Genomic DNA, 15,709 nt, shown 5'->3' with positions numbered 1-15,709 from the left:
CGGCCTTGTGATACAACAGCCTTGCCAAGCCAATCACTTCCGACACTTGCACCTTTAATATAGATGGTACACATAACAAGAGCTAACCTTCAACCAGCATAAAGTGGGCTTATGTTATTGTTAGAAATTGGGTTTCTGGTTGGCAGAGTATGCACCCTGTCCAAGCAGAGCCACAATCCTAGTCAGTCTAAGCTAGATGCACACTAAAAGATAACCTGTGCTCACCCTCTGGTAGCTTGGCACAGAGCAGTCAGGTTCAAAGAGGCAATGCAGGAAGTATTTGTGCAACACATACATAGAGTAACACAATCAAAACACCACAAAAAGACTCCATACTGGTTTAGAAAAATAGATAACAATTTTATAAATAAATCAAGACCAAAACGTCACACATCCAACAATATTTGTTTTGAATTTTTAAAGAATAGAAAGAGTATTAGCGCTTAGAAGGAATAAGCGCCTATGGGAGTTATCTGGTCGTGCTGGACCGGGGCAAAGTCAACTGTTCAAGCAGACCACAATGGAGTACAGGCTGAGGACAAGCACTATGCAGGCTTGGTGAGCAGAGTACCTTGATCCTGATCATAACAGCGAGATGTGGGGAGCCTGTAAGCAATGCGTCAGTTCCGTTGAGTAAAGCCTCGGTTCGGAGTGCGCCCGTTCCGCAGGCAATATGCTGGGTTAATTCACGCTGGAGGAGTCATTCGTCGATCTTCTCCATGCAGTGGCGGCAAAGCATTGTTTCCAAAGTGGTGGTTCTGGATGCGATGTGGCAGTTCTGAGTGTGATGCGCCGATTGTACTTCCGCAACAGGGTCGATGCACCAGTTCTGCTACTCGCAGACTAGAATGAAGATGTGTTCCTTTCTCTGGTGCAAGTATCTGGGTCCACTTCTAGTGAAATAGGCACAGGGGTGAGGGTAAAGACTTTGATAGCCCAGAGTCTGAAGCAACAGGAGAAAGGCCAACAAGCCCTTGGAGTTCACATTGGTGCAAGGCAGAGTCCAGCTCTCCTCAGCAGGGTCAGAGAGCAGCAGGCAGAAGGGCAGCACAAGAGAAAAGTAGGCCTTCCTTGCCAGCAGTGCAGCAGAGTGTCAGTCCTTGATGCAGCACAACAGTTCTTCTGACAGAGTCTCGTTATAGGTCAAGAAGTGTCTGATTTGATGGGGCCATAAACCCAATGAAAAGAACCACAGTTACACCCAGGGTCTGGCCCGGGGAGGGAACTAGAGGCGTTAGGGCACTAGAGAACGGTCAGCCTCCAACCAAAGCTATGAACCACAGAAAGGACCGTCCCTAGTTGTGTCTTAAGAGATGCCCAATTTAGTGGGGGCAAATCACAAAAATTGATGGACTGGCATCACACACCACCAGGTGTCATGCTTCATCATCTGCCAGTCCTCGCCCTCTAAAAACCGCGTTTGATAGAGGGCGGGCATACACCTGAAGACAGGGATGCACTTCTAAACTAAGTGGGGGCCCAAACAAAAAAAGGAGTGAGTGAATTTAAAAACCATCATAGTATACCTGAACAATTTTTATTCTGTGGGGTTACTATGTGGCATTAAAATATATAAGTGCGGTGAGTGGGGACCTTATCATCCCGTCGCCGCTGTGAATCAGTGATTGTTAATAGGGGGTCAACATGTTTCTGCCTGTATTGTCCACTTGGGTACGTGGCATTCATCAGGACCTTAAATATTGGGCTCCAATCTTACCACTGGGGGCGTAGGCCTATAGCCAGCTGCCACCTGTTTAGATTAACCTGTAAGAGAGAGGGGGTGAGACAAACATAAAATACTCAAAAATGGTTGTCATTCGGTAGACCTTGATGTGTCACAGTCACGCTCCATACTTACTGCTCTCTCCTAAAGTGAAAAAGGTGAAACATTTATATGAGTGTCAGGCATCTGTGTTCACTCTGACATTCATGTGAAACAAATATACTTACCCTATTGGAAAAACCGATTTGCCCCATGGGAGGGGTAGGGGGGAAATCCTTGTGGCCACATTCTGGTGGGAGACGATAAAGGATGAAGACAAAAAGGTTAAAAACCAGACTGGTTGGGAAGGTATATCAAAGATACTGAATTAGTTAGCAGAAAAAACCGTCAGGGTGTGCTTGGTCTACTATAGTTTCAACCTGTTGGAAGAAAAACAGAACAACGACTTACAGTTCAAGGCGTACTCCCCGCTAGAAAACCTAGTGCTGCATGCGTCCAGCCTCCTCCCCGGTGACAATAAGTGTAGTGCGCAGCAAGCTTTTATACTGTTGGGTGGGGTCGTGGCATGCGATATGGGTTTCAGGTGAGCGTGGCGCACAGTGATGATGCTGCATTTCCTGTGTCCTGAGCGAAGCATGCAGAAAGGACTGCACGTTGCCTGTTTGTTGCCTGACCCTCGTTGGGGTGTGTCAGCACATGGCGCTGCTCTATGACACGCCGCTTCCTGTGTCCCGTCATTACCTCAGATGATTGCCTGGGGTGGGGCGGGACCAGCTGTGGTCCAATGAAAGCGCCTGCCATAGTTTCTGGAGATACAAGGGAGTGATTTAATGTGTGTAGACACGTTATATAGAAATATGGGGAACATGTGCCCTGCTCATGAGTATTATTTCATGACGGGAGCAGTTACAAGTTTTTACACAGAAGAAAGGAAGAGAAAACCAACCCAGATTGTTTACAGTCAGGGTGACGGTGTGGTTAAACCTACAATTAGTGCACAAGTTGATTTTACAGCTACCGCATGATTGCTGATTGTTAGAAATGGGATTTCTGGTTGGCTAGGGCTTGCGCCAAAGCCAGGCAGAAACCACCACTCTAGTCAGGGCAAGGAAGTTACACGCCAAAGATAACCCCTGCTCACCCCCTTGGTAGCTTGGCACGAGCAGTCAGGCTTATCTCTGAGGCGATGTGTAAAGCGTTTGCGCGCGCACCCAGCAACAACACCCAAGGCCCACCACAAAGGAAACTCCACACAAGGTATTCTATAAAACTAGCCTTTGTATTATACACAACACATTAGATAAAAACACACACTCTACAATGTGCCAACAGGCACGGGCAGAATTTACAAGGGATTATATGTACAGGGGACAGGGCCACCTGGACCACTGTCAGGAATTAGCACTTTTTAGAACATAGGAATAATACTGTAGTACAAAATAGCAAATGTAGCACACAACCAGTAACTACTGGTGTCAGGTAAGCACCACCTATGCAACCCTAACCACCTTAGGACAATATTGCGCAGGGAATCAGGACCTCACTAGCACCACCTGTACTAGGGAGAAAACAACCACCTAAGTATCACAATACCTGTAGGGGTCTAAGCACATAAACACATGATGCATAACATTCAGAGGTGTAAACACAAGGGAAAATACAATTGCGCAAGAACTCACATTAGCCACCACCTGTGGCAGTCCCTAGGCCAACTGGCCGTGAAGGGGCAAGGGCGCCCTGTGTCCAAATGTTAGGGCAAGGCTGCGCCAGCCAACACACAGAGGCCACAACCTAAACGTTGCAGCTGCCCACTAAGTGCTGGGCAGCTGTAGGACAAGGATGGGGCCAACACTGGAGCCTGGCAGGCTCTGTCCACGGACTTTCCCCTGAGCCCCTCTGGGCTCTACACAAAGGACTGACCCCTTGGAGCCTCGCTGGGCTCAAACACAAGCAATGCCCCTGAGCCTCGCAGGCTCTATACAAACAATGAGCCGTCGTGTTGTAGTGCTACTCGCTCTCGAGACCAGTCATGCCCACGTTGGAGCCTTCACGGCTCTTTAACCAAAGAAAATGCCCCCTCGAGCCTCGCAGGCTCTCTCCACAAAGATTGCCCCTCTCGTTGGAGCCTCGGGGCTCGGGAACACGTTGGGGCGGCCCGCTGCCTTCCGGGGCCGCCCGACACTCGCACTGCCCTGGTGCCTGGGGCAGGCACGACAGAAATGCCCCCACTGCCGTTAGAGTCCCACACGGGGGACTCTTTCACACTGCTGCCCCCGTAACGAGGCATCCCGCACTTAGAGCGTTGGCGCTTTCCCCACTCGGCCCCCACTCACCGGGACGGCTGCTCCGGTCTCGGCAGCGCTGCTCTTCCTTTCGCCCGGGCCCCCTCCTGGGACCCGGGACTTGGGGAGCGGAGCCTGCCGGGCTCCGAGCTTCCGGATTCCTCTCTCCTCCGGCCAGTGCAGGAGCGCGAGGTGAGCTCTCGTCGCTTCCTGCTTCCAGGTCCCGCCCACGTCCCAGTCAGCGTTGCCTGACTTCCTGGGCTGCGGCGGTGAGTTGCGATCATGGTGACGCGGGGTGGGCACCCGCGAGGGGGGTGTAATTCACTACGGCAAGGTCCCTGGCGGGGTGGGCACCTGCTAGGGATATTAATTTACCAATAAGAGGGGTAGGCTCCCGCAAGCACCACAATGCGGGGTGGGCACCCGCTTTGAAGAGGACGGAAATAGCAGGAATCCCTACATCGGGGTTCCCTCGCCGATCATTGCAGCGCCGTGCTGCTTGGCCACAAATAAAGCGCTCCCGGCGCTAGAGGTGAAACCCAGAGCGCTTCCAGGCGCGCAGGAGAAAGAAAAGCGCTTCCAGGCGCTTAGGGGTGCAAATAAAGCGCTCCCAGCGCTTTAAAGCGGATAACAGCAAAGTCCAGGACAGTTCTCCCTTGCAGGCAGCAAGGCAGGGGTGGGGGGGGGGGGCAAGGCTGGACCCAGAGCCAGCTCACTGGGCCTCCAGGCAGGGAGGTAATCCAGGTGGCGGTCCTCTGGTCCAGCAGCAGCCCCCCTCAGGTAAGATCCTGGCAGAGAACAACTTGTAAGGGGACACAGCCCCTTTTTATACAGTAAAAGTCTTTGTTCTTGGTTCAGGGTGAGGGGGAAAACCAGTCGCAGCTGGTTGGGGAGCACCCTTGATGTGCTCAGCCCCTCACTCTATTCACTGGCAGGGCTAGGGTCGTCAGTCGCACCACAGGGGGCGGGGCCAGCATTGTGTGTGGAAAACCCTGCCCTATTCAGGACCCAGGTGTACTCCTCCCACCCATCTAGCTGCTGATCTCCCCATTCACCACTGGGTGACTCATCCTGACTCTGGGGAATCCCTAGCCCGTCACATGATATGACCAGCCAATCACGCGACAGACACACTGCACACAGAAGTGCCCAGTTCTAGAAGTGGCACTTCCACACTAGGTACATGCACGCCACACACATCATCGCGCAGCATTCACTCCCACGAGTCCGCACATACCAAACTCGGGCCTGCACACCCCACGCATCAGGAACTACTAGGGACACATACATTCCCCATGCATTCCTATGGGAGGGCAGGCCTATCTCACCACATGCACTCAGAGCGCGCACGCACTTTACCCTGGGACACAGGGAAAGCGCGTAGAAACCAAAAAATCACCACACCAAGTCACCAGTAAAAAGCAAAAAAAGTTCAGGGGTGAACCTGCCAGAAGGGCCAAGTCCAACACTGATCAAGATGATTCTAGTTTTTAGGGAGTAAGGGAAACTACGTATAGCTCTATTCACATGTATTACTGTGTCTATTGTTTGTGTTTTTGTCTTTATAATGGGTACTGTTAAAGTGTATGTTTTAGTGAGCGATAAGGGAAGTTACTTCATTTGTAGCCACGGGATATCATCGTTCAATCCGTTTTTCCATGTCCCAAGGCGAAACACCCAACGCTGTTCTCTAACATGTAAGACATGTGAGAGGCAGCCATTGCGCTTCTGTACTACTTCCAGTACCGTCCATCTTAGATCTTTATCAGAGTGTTCTTTCTCAAGGAAGTGTTTTGTTAATTTGGTGTTATCTTTCTTCCTTCTTATAGTGCTCCGATGCTCACTAATTCTGATCTTTACACGCCTAGTAGTCATGCCAACATACATGAGTTGGCAAGGGCATTTGAGTAGGTACACTACATTTTCGGTGTTGCAGTTAGAGATGTTCTTCTGAGTCCATGGCCGCTCGGTTCCTATGTCCACTTCTTTTGTGGTGACCGTGAATTGGCATGATACGCAATCGCCACAGGGGTAATGTCCAGTTGGTCGTTGGTGGCCCCATAGTGTCAGTTGGTTGTCATCTGTAGCGGCTGGTGGTTTTGTAAACCCAATACCTATACCCAGTTGTGCCTGTGAATTGGGGGTGACTTCAAAGAAGGGTCTTTGAAGGGCACAATTTACCTTTCTTCTGAGCCCTGGTTCCAGACTATCTGTGGGGGGTAATCAGTCCTTTGTGTGGGGATAGAACACTACCTACTCAAATATGTCAGTTCCTCCCTCCCTTCCTGCCCAGGAAGAGCCATCAGAATGCAGATGAGTGCTCAGACACACCTATCCTTCCTGTTTTTTTGGCCATCTAGAGGAAATGCACACAGTGTAGCTGTCACCCTCCCCAGATGTGTATTGGAGACAGGCTGCAGGCACACAGAGCTGCAAGAGCAGAGAAATGTCATCTTTCTGAAAGTCCCTTTGATTGATCTTTCTAAAAGTGGCATTTCTAAAATAGTACTGTTATATCCAACTTTACCAGTAAAGAGGATATATCATTACTATTCCATAGATGTAAATCATGACACAGCTCCTCCTCTCTAATCAAGAATTACAGCTTAAAAGTGTACAAAGGAATTCCCAACGTTAACGTACGAGAGGAGTAGGCCTCACAGTAGTGAAAAATGTATTTAGCTGTTTGTCACTATCAGGATATTCAAAACTTAAAAGTGCATGCCCTACCTTTTACTTACTCAGCCCCCTACCCTAGGGTGACCTAGGACCCACCTTAGGTATTACGTGGGGAGTTTCTGGCTTGGCAAGTAGTTTTAAATACCCTAGGTCTGTGTTCCACCCTAAAGTCCATACCATGTAGGGAAATGGACCGCCTCAACAGTTTTGGATTTCACCCCTCATTTGCATGAGAAACCTGAGGGGCCTGTGGTTAGTCTGAATCAGGAAGTGAGTGCCAAACAGGTGTGACCTCAACTTCTTCAGTGCCCAGACCACAGCAAAAACATCTCTTTCTATAGCACTCCAACGTTGTTCCCTGGGGAGTAGCCTCCTGAAGATTAAGGCTACAGTTTGGTCTAGGCCCCCTTTATTAAGCTGTGACAGTACTGCCCTTATGCTGTATTCTGAGGCATCTGTTTGAATGATAAATTCCCTGGAGAAGTCATGAGCCCTGAGCACAGGAGCTGTGCACATGGCCTACTTAAGGGAGTCAAAAGCGGTTTGGTATGCCTCTGTGCAAATCACATTCCTGGGCTGCTTATTTGAAGTCAGATCAGTCAAGGGATCAACAATGGTGCCTTATCCCTTGATAAACATGCTATATTACCCAGTGAGGCCCAAGAATGCTCTGACCTTAGTCTTTGTTTTGAGGGGCTCCCAGGCCATGATGGTTTCTATTTTGGCTTGAAGAGAGTGCACCTTACCCCTGCCCATCAGATGCCCTAAGTACATCACAGATCCTGTCTTATTTGGCATTTATGGGCCTTCATAGTCAGGCCTGTCTGTTGCAGAACCTGAATTACTTTCTGGAGGTTAAAAAGGTGGTCTTTCCAGCTGCTACTGAAGACAACTATGTCACCCAGATGGGCAGCACAGAAGGCCTCCATACCATCAAGGACCTGCTTCACCAACCTCTGGATGGTTGCAGGGGCATTCTTGAGTCCAAAGGGCATCGCTATAAATTGACAGTGGCCCTCAGGAGTGGAGAAGACTGACTGCTACTTTACTTCCTCTGTTAGGGCAATCTGCCAGTACCCTGATCTAAGATCAAATGTACTTTAGTGCTGGGCAGTCCCTAACCCACCAATCAGCTGATTAGCCAGGGGAGTGGGATGAGCATCTGTCATTGTGATTAAATTTAGCCCTCTATAATCCACACAGAATCAGAGCTCAAGTTTGGTGCCCAGTGGGGCAGCTTTTGGTACCAGAACCACAGGACTGGATATGGGGTTACTGGAGGGTTCTATCGCACCCCACTCCAGCATCTTTGAAACTTCTTCCTTAATGTTGGTCCTCACCTTATCAGACAACCTGTAAGACTTATTCTTGACAGGGAGGTTGTCTCCTGTGACCACATCACAGTTGCACAGATAGATAGTCCCAGGGTTGAGGGAGAACAGAGAGGGCTACTGTCCCAACACTTTGTGGCCGTCCTCTGCTGCTCAGAAGTCAGACTGGGGAAAAGGATTACTCCCTTCACAGATCCATCTTTCTCCTTGCATGCTAAGAGATGAGGGATAGGCTCACTATTCTCTTCCTCCTTGCCATCTGTCACCAATAGCATGGTGAGCTCAGACCTCCCAAAGTGGGATTTGAGGCGATTGCCATGTGGAATGCAGATTATATGTTCTTTTGATAATAAATGTACTTTGCAACATTTATATGATGACTAATGCTATTTATCCTTCTAATTGTGTAATTTACAGATGTTTACCCTCCTAGGCATATGAATGGTTTATTTTACATTTGTCCTCTCTACTGGGAGGTCTTGAATGTTTGCTAAATGTTATATATACTACCTAATTTTTTCACCAATTTCAGGACATAATTTTGCCTGCTTTTTATAAGTAGTTTGGTCTGTAATTTAAACTGTTCTCTTCTTTTTTATAATTAGTTTGGCCTATAATTTGAACTGAAAGGTATATTCATCATATGAAATCACTTTTTACTTTTGGTTTGCTACTTTTTTTCCAACTAACTAATTTGATGTATCATCCAGAATATTAAAATCATTTTTTATCTTAAAATATAATTGGTCCAACACCCAGAGTACGTGGACAACCATCGGCCACTGCTCCTGACGATACCTCCACTCCAGACCAGGAAGAAGCCTTCAGTGAGGGACCCACTCCTGCAAGTGTGGATGATGAGGAGCAGCCTGATCCATCTGGTTTGACTGTGCAGACAGCTACAGTGAGTCTCACTCAGCCCATCTATACACCTCCCACCCCATCTGTGACATCACCTCAGCATATGGATACCTCCGCTTTATGTGTCCCAAAGAACATTACCCCAATCTTGTGCCCCCCATTCCTGGCTACTGTTGAATCAATTTCAACACAGCCACCTCCAGGCCAGGCAGGATCCATCAGGATGGGGCACACTGGGTCAAGGGCACAGACTAGTGGGCATAGAGGTCGTAGGAAGGAATATGTGTGCCAGCAAAGTGAGGCCACTGGGTTTATTGTCAACCAGGCCCCATCTATCAAGTTTTAGAAGCCCTCAATCAGTCTCAAGACATGATAGGCCATGCCCTTACATTGTTACAGGAGAGGATGTAGTTGCAGAGGGAGAACTATGTTCATATGGAACATCTTAACTCAAATTTTGGCTCCCTAACTGGGGTGCTGCATTATATTTTTACCCATACGTACAGGGCTTCACCAGCAACATCTTCCCCTTTCTGTGGTTGTACAACAACTGGGCCTACATCATCTGCCACAGTCACAGAAAGGGAGGGCCTACCAGAAGAGGAAACACCTGCACCCACATGAGTCCCTGCAACTGTGGATCCACAAGGCACCCTCAGGAGGGGACGGTCAGACACTCTAGTAGGAGAGGATGGCAAGTCCCCCCAACCACCAGCAAGAGACGCAGAACCTAATTTCATCTTGTGTGTGACTACGATTCACTCTGTGGAGTGTTTTCTTGCCACATTTACCTTTTTCATGCCAGTTGTATTTTGGACTTTGGATTACAAACAATTTTGGCTCTTCAATATTAGTTTAATTCACCATGATTGATTTATCATGTTCTTTGTTTTCTTTTTTTGTTAACATCCTTTTTTACTTCATTTGGTTTTGTTGATTTAAAAAAAAAAAAAAAAAATACCGACTGGTGTACTTCTTATCTAAATTTGTTCATGTTTTTGTGTTCCATCCTACAATTTATGTTTTTAAATAAAATAGTTTTACAATTCATAATTCAATTCCACATAGGTAATGTTTTCACATTTTTTTAACGTAGTAAAAAAAATCACAAATCACAAACTAATATATTATTTTATTGGCATACAGGATTGTTTATCATATTTTCCTAATACATTATAATATATGCATATTCCATGAATATCATGCAATATTTGTTTTCATTTACAGTTTCAGACCTTGGCACCAGAGAGATATTTGCAAAAATCAGATTGTAAAGGCAAACTATAATTGATGGATGTCATCAGCTGAAGCCAAATGTTGTTCCTCACAATAGGAAACCCACATCAATAACACCAATAGTGAAAATAATTGCACCATTCCCATTTGTGGCCACATGATCATTACAATACACTGTTGCAGTATCTGGTGGAATGTCACAACCAACTTTAAGTGGTGTGCTACAAGTAGTCCGTCCTTCAGTGATAAGACACATCAACAGCTACATTCAGTTAACACAAAATGTGGTATTTGGGCTATGTGTAGGGAGATATGTATGCTTTGGGGGGCCTACCACATGTGGTTAGAGCTATTTACACAGCAGCACATATTGCCTTGGTGTCAACAACCAACTGAAAACAAGTCTAATGCAATCTTAACAAATCCAATATAATCATTGTGCAAGTTGTCTTTAAACAAGATATGTACATCCAAAGTATGTGTGTCTTTCACAGGATCAATGCATGGTCACCTTTGTACTTTGCAACAGCAGCATATAACTGCAAATGGCGCAAAATTTAAATTAAATGCCCAAATGAAGATGACATGGTGAAGGAACCTATAACAGATTAAAACAAAAAATGAATATTTGCATGACATTAAAAAATAGGCACATTACAATTGGCTCAATTTGAGGACACATTTTGTAAAAACAAACAAAGATGAACATCTTTTTAGGCCTGGATTAACCTCAACTTGCCCTTTTACAAAAACGTCCAAGACAGACTTTTATTCTCATTAGATTAAAAGTTAATTTTGAATGTAATGTAAGAATATGTGAATATGTTATTACACTCATGCAAAGAAGTTGTAAATTACATCTTGACGCAAGTCAATTCCTTCCTCTTCACCACTATCATCTTCATTTGGCATTTTAACATTCTCACCCAGGGGGTCATAATGGTCTTTTTCCTCTGCAATGTACGGAATGTTTTGTCGCAGGGGTATGTTGTGTAACATGCAGCATGCCATGGTGATTTACACACCTTATCAGGCGAGTAGAGGAGAGCTCCATCAGACTTATCCAGACATCAAAATCTGGCCTTTTGGAGCCCAAAAGCCCACTCCACTGGCCTCCGTGTTCTTCCATGGGCTTAACTGAAGTGGACGTCCCCTGGTGTTGTTGGCTTCTTCAGCGGTGCTAACAACCATGGTCGGTTAGGATAAGCTGAGTCGCCTATACGAAACTAAAAAAACAAAGAGGCGAAAAATTACATACTTATTTTTGCTCATTAGACTTCATTTAAACAAAACATTGTATTGCCAGATTGTACTTACCAACAAGCCAGGCCCTCTCCAGTCCAAGTTGTAATTTGCAGCAGTATGTTGCACTTCCGTTGTACAAAGGAATCATGTGTTGATCCAGGAAAACGCGCACACATGCTTTTGATGTACAAATTCGGGTGAGCAGACATATTGCACATTGATTAAAGAGAAGTGTTTCCAAATGCTGCATACTTGTTCTCTGTCATGTGGTGGTACCAAGGTAATACGTGTGCCATCAATTGTACCAACCACATATGGTAGACGACCCACAGCATAAAAATCTCCCTTCATATTGGCAAAATCCACTATTCATGGAATCTGTATGAAGCTGTTGATGTATTCCAACATTGAAGAAAGAACTTCTTGTAGCACAGCGCTGAAAATTGGTTAGGACATTCCACCAGATACTGCCACATTGTATTGGAATGAGCCTGCGGCCCCAAAAAAATGAGTACTGCCATTCATTTCACTATCGGTGTCTGTGATGTGGGATTCCTATTGAAAGACAGAAGATCTGGTTCCAGCTGATGACGTAAATCCTGAATAGTTTGCCTAGTTAAATGGATTTTTTAAAAAAATATCCTGTTCTTCCATGGTGGCAAAATCTGGGAATAGTCTCTAAACTTGAGGCTGTCACCTCCTCACTCTCCCTGGGTTCATATGTCTGCATGTAAAAATATAATAATTTGTTTACAATTTTTGCATACAATTTGTTTGCAATAAAATAATTGTACAAAATAAATACATCTTTAAAATAAAATAACACAAGAACTTTATTATTTCTGTGATGTAATAAAAAATGACATTTTGTACATGTCATTTATTTTTTTGAGAAATGTGCGAATAATACATTTGAAAAGTATTATTTATACCTTCCTATTTTTTTATCTTCAATTCCATTATCAGAAGTATGCAAAAAATGTGCAACTATTGCTTTTAACCACAGTAACAGACTACATGACATTTTATCATCGCAACAAATTACTAACTTTAGAAATTCATATATTTAAGCTAGCCACCATTTTGAGTGGTGATGATAAGCTTAACATTCACAAACTCACTGAATAAAGCCGGCCTAAGTAGACAAGCGTAGTGCGTGGGAAACTCCACTCCAGACACAGCCATAACCTAACGTGTTTAAAAGCAACGTAGGACAGCAAATGGATGTATCCGTCTCTGTTGACAATATTGCATGTCGCGTAAGTGTATGCGGCATTTAGAAAAAAGCTTACTTGCCTTCTAACACTGCAGCCAACAACACTTTCTCAGCTTTTGCTGCTGTTTCCGACCTCCGGGAGCCACAATGCCAGGAAAAGCAGGAGACCGGGCCCCAAACTTCTCCCCAGGGGCACTGGAGTTGTAAGCTATGGAGGTCCTGTCACTGTACAGCCAGTTGTATGGTTCACCAGAGGTTCAGGTACAAGTTTACAATTAAAATGTAAATCTGACTATTATTTATTTACTCACAGGCTACCTCTCCTTTTTAGTTCCTCAGTGAAGTGTAGCGATTTAAGTGAAGTTTCAGTTTATTTAAATTACATAGAAAAATAATGGTATGTGACTTTAAACACATTATAATTAGACAACACCACAACATTAGCATGTGTTGTGTGCTTGACGCTCAATTTATTTTGGTGTGTGTTTCTAAACATATTTATGAGTATTAAAAAATGTCATGTGAAATGTATAAATTTTACATTGTGTGAACCTATTTTTTTTTTTTAAATACACATTTTTTTTACATAACAAATAAAAATGATACTTGCATATTGTACTATCCCAAAAATTACTCAGCTAAATCATGTCACTGGCATGGATTAGTAAAATAAGGACATGACAAGGGATAAGGGTAATCAACAGGTTACTACCATTCTTTTAACTTGGATATTATAAAAAATAAAATATGCTGCTGTAAGTCTTTGAAAATGCTTGTGATTGATTTTCAAAATTGTGTTACATCAATGCAAGCAATCAAAAAGTCACAAAACATTTTTTCTTTCTTTCATTGTTTGCACCCATGCAGGTCAACGCCCACAAAAAAAGACCACCTGGAAGGCCATCGCGAAAAAGGTGCAGGTACCCTGGGGGTCTACAAGCAGTACAGCATCCACTGCATAAATAGATGGCAGGACCTATGATGCAGGACCAAAGAGTCAGCTGAAGTCCAGCTCAGCCAGTCATCCCAACATAGAAAGCGTGTGCACCGCACCCTCACTCCCCTAATAGCCTGGATACTTGCGGTGGCCTATCCCCAACTTGATGGGCAGTTAGGAGTCCAACAGCAGCAGGGGGTAAGTTCTTTATTGCGTTCTTCATGTTAAATAACTATTTCTTTCTGTACCAAAAAATTATGCCATCAACATAAAGGTTAAAAGAAAAATTGATGGACAGAATGCAGAACAATGTCATACATTCACCCCAGTACAGAGATCAGGGCCTAAATCCATCGTTTGTTTTTGCTCACCGTGCCATTCCAGTTTGGACCCAGCCATATGCAAATCAGTCTTGACCCTGTATCCAATGGGAACAGTCAAGCCTGAACTGCCTGGCCAGGTCCTCACTGGACTGGAAACAAGCATCCTAGGACCGGTTTTGGGGTTCCACCCCTCATCAGCCAGGATAGCTTGACTCCAGTGGCATGGAGAGCACAGACATGACCCACGTCTGGGCATACCCGTCCCACTCAGGGTGACAAGTGCAAAAAGAACAATTGATTAACAGAATGCAGAACAATGTCATACATTTACCCCAGTACAGAGATCTGGGCCTAAATCCATTGTTTGTTTTTGCTCACCATGCCATTCCAGTTTGGACCCAGCCATATGCAAATCAGTCTTGACTCTGTGCCTAATGGGAACAGTCCAGCCCGAACTGCCTGGCTAGGTCCTCACTGGACTGGAAACAAGCATCCTAAGACCGGTTTTGGTGTTTCAGCCCTCATCAGCCAGGATATATTGACTCCAGTGGCATGGAGAGCACGGGACCCACGTCTGGGCATACCTGTCCCACTCGGGGTAACAAATGCAAAAAGAACAATTGATGGACAGAATGCAGAACAATGTCATACATTCACCCCCGTACAGGCATCTGGGCCTAAATCCATCCATTTTTTGGGGTGGTGTAGTGAGCAAAAGAATGATGGATTTAACTCAGATCCTTGTGACTGGGGGTGAACATTTGCATTGTCCAGCATTCCGTCCATCAATTGTTTCTGTTGCATATGTCGCCCTAAGTGGGAAGGGTATGCCCAGACGTGGGTACCGTGCTCACTATAACTCTGGATTCAAGCTAGCCTGGCTGATGAAGGGTGATGCCCTGAAACCGTTCCAAGGACGCTTAATTCTGGTCCCGGGAGGACCTGGCTTGGCAGCTCGGGCTGGACTGTTACCACAAGGAACAGGGTCAAGACTGATTTGCATATGGCTGGGTCCAAACTGGGGTGGTGTGGTGAGCAAAAGAATGATGGATTTAACCCAGATCCTTGTGACTGGGGATGAATGTTTGCATTGTCCAGCATTCCATCCAACAATTGTTTCTGTTGCATATACCAGACGTGGGTCCTGTGCTCACTACAACACTGGATTCAAGCTAGCCTGGCTGATGAAGAATGATGCCCTGAAACCGGTCCGAGGGTGCTTTTTTCTGGTCCAGGGAGGACCTGGCTTGGCAGTTTGGGCTGGACTGTTCCCACAAGGAACAGGGTCAACACTGATTTGCATATGGCTGGGTCCAAACTGGGGTGGTGTGGTGAGCAAAATAATGATGGATTTAACCCAGATCCTTGTGACTGGGGGTGAATGTTTGCATTGTCAAGCATTCCGTCCATCAATTGTTTCTGTTGCATATGTCGCCCTAAGTGGGAAGGGTATTCCCAGACGTGGATCCCGTGCTCACTACAACACTGGATTCAAGCTAGCCTGGCTGATGAAGGATGATGCCCTAAAACCCAGATCCTTGTGACTGGGGGTGAATGTTTGCATTGTCCAGCATTCCGTCCATCAATTGTTTCTGTTGCATATGTCGCCCTAAGTGTGAAGGGTATGGCCACACGTGGGTCCCGTGCTGACTACAACACTGAATTCAAGCTAACCTGGCTGAGAATAGTGATGCCCTGAAACCGGTCACAGGATGATCTTTTTCCGGTCCAGGGAGGGCCTGGCTTGGCAGTTCGGGCTGGACTGTTCCCACAAGGAACAGGGTCAAGACTGATTTGTATATGGCTGGGTCCAAACTGGGGTGATGAGGTGAGCAAAATAATGATGGATTTAACCCAAATCCTAGTGACTGGGGGT

This window comes from Triturus cristatus, chromosome 11 (genome assembly GCF_964204655.1).
Source record: "Triturus cristatus chromosome 11, aTriCri1.1, whole genome shotgun sequence".
In the NCBI taxonomy this organism is placed as follows: Eukaryota; Metazoa; Chordata; class Amphibia; order Caudata; family Salamandridae; genus Triturus; species Triturus cristatus.
Note: the sequence above shows the minus strand (reverse complement) of the source record.